Here is a 2,524-nt window from a genome sequence, read left to right as displayed (position 1 = left end):
GACGGCGAGTCAGGCACTGAGTTATTCGGTCTCGAAACTTCTGCAGTTTGGAAGTATTTTGGGTTTTGACGGTAAATACAGAGGAGGCAATTTGCAAATTGTGCAACAAAAAGATGACCGCGAGAGATGGAAATACCTTGAACCTAAGGGCGCATATCCGAAACCACCATCCACTCACTGCTGCGTGGATGAAAAACCGAGCGCACCCTCGGACTATGCTGTAATATTGCCGAAGCCTTTTGTCACACAGCTGGCAATGTAAGCAATAAGCATGAACTCCACAAAAATCAAGTGGACATGGGACTCACAAAAAAAAATGTCAATTGTCTGACAATTGTCTCATAACGGTAAGCATAAAACGTGCAGAGTTTCTCAGGGGCAGGGGCTCAAATGTAAAAAATAAAATAAAAATATAGGCCTATATATATATATATATATAAGCCAAGCCAACAGTTTGTTGACGCTGTCTGAGCCTTACATCATAATGTTTTAATTATTCACGGTAATACCGTATACCGAGGTAAAATAGCGAGGAGGTTTGACGGTATCAAAATTTGGATACCGCCCAAGCCTAGTTTAGGTATAGAAATGTTGTCCAATTCTTGTCTAATACAGGCTTGTATTTGCTCAACTGTCTTATGTCTTCTTTGTCGCTTCTTCCTCTTTATGATGCGCCAAATGTTTTCTATGGGTGAAAGATCTGGACTGCAGGCTGGCCATTTCAGTACCTGGATCCTTCTTCTACGCAGCCATGATGTTGTAATTGATGCAGTATGTGGTCTGGCATTGTCATGTTGGAAAATGCAAGGTCTTCCCTGGAAGAGACGACGTCTGGATGGGAGCATTATGTTGTTCTAGAACTTGGATATACCTTTCAGCATTGATGGTGCCTTTCTAGATGTGTAAGCTGCCCATGCCACACACACTCATGCAACCCCATACCATCAGAGATGCAGGCTTCTGAACTGAGTGCTGATATTAACTTGGGTTGACCTTTAGTTCTTTAGTCCGGTTGACATGGTGTCTCAGTTTTCCAAAAAGAACTTCAAATTTTGATTCATCTGAACACAGAACAGTTTTCCACTTTGCCACAGTCCATTTTAAACGAGCCTTGGCCCAGAGAAAACACCTGTGCTACTGGATCATGTTTAGATGTGGCTTCTTTTTGACCTATAGAGTTTTAGCCGGCAACGGCGAATGGCGCAGTGGATTGTGTTCACCAACAATGTTTTCTGGAAGTATTCCTGAGCCCATGTTGTGATTTTTCCATTATAGTAGCAAGGGCCCGAAGATCACGGGCATCCAGTATGGTTTTCTGGCCTTGGCCTTGAACACAGATTGTTCCAGATTCTCTGAATCTTTGGATGGTATTATGCACTGTAGATGATTATAACTTCAAACTCTTTGCAATTTTTCTCTGAGAAACTCCTTTCTGATATTGCTCCACTATTTTTCGCCTCAGCATTGGGGGAATTGGTGATCCTCTGCCCATCTTGCCTTCTGAGAGACACCGCCACTCTGAGAGGCTCTTTTTATTCCCAATAATGATGTCAATTGACCTAATAAGTTGCAAATTGGTCCTCCAGCCATGTACATCTAACTTTTCCGGCCTCTTATTGCTACCTGTCCCAACTTTTTTGGAATGTGTAGCTTTCATGAAATATAAAATGACATTTCAAAATGTTTCACTTTCAACATTTGATATGTTATCTATATTCTTTTGTGAATAAAACATAAGTTTATGAGATTTGTAAATTATTGCATTCCTTTTTTTATTCATAATTTGTAGTGTCCCAACTTTTTTTTGAATCGGGTTTATAGATGTAGTGTGGAATATAACTATTCTCAAAGAATTAGAACAAATATAACAAATTTATAGTTACAGTTATCGTCCTCCATGTAAACAGGCATTAAGTCATGTTAATTTAGGGGATATACTTCCGCATTTACATGCATATGTCACTCCTGACACAATGTGTATGTGGCCAATATGATGTAGGCTGGATTCAGACCTGCATTCCTGTGAGCCAATGGCTTTTATGCTTCATAAGAAAATGCACTATCACTCCACAGCTCTGATTCTAGTCTTTTTTTTGTCAAATTAGGAAAACAAAGTCCTGTAAAATCTTATGCATAATCCATCCTTACACAGTTTACTGTTTCCTTCCATTGTCATACTAGCCATTATACCAAATCCCGTACCCTAAGGAGAGACGTAAAGGTTAGCTTAAGAAGGAGAGAAAACAGTGTTTTGTTCGAATGGAAGTCAATTGAGGGGATGACACACACAATAAATTGTGTGCCTCTTTGCTAATCTTCAATAAGTTCTGCATGACATATTGATTTTGGTGTCTAAACTATAACTGGAGTTTGCTACAAAAAATAGATCTTTAATAGAGAAGTCACAGGAAGTTTTGTGACACTCATTAACGTCACTACATTTGCATGGTCTCTGCCAACAGATGCTGAGGCTGACACCTTGTTCTTAAATAAATAAATAAATCTGTGAACATACAGTACCTCA

Source organism: Pseudorasbora parva, chromosome 3, assembly GCF_024679245.1.
Source record: "Pseudorasbora parva isolate DD20220531a chromosome 3, ASM2467924v1, whole genome shotgun sequence".
NCBI lineage: Eukaryota > Metazoa > Chordata > Actinopteri > Cypriniformes > Gobionidae > Pseudorasbora > Pseudorasbora parva.
Note: the sequence above shows the minus strand (reverse complement) of the source record.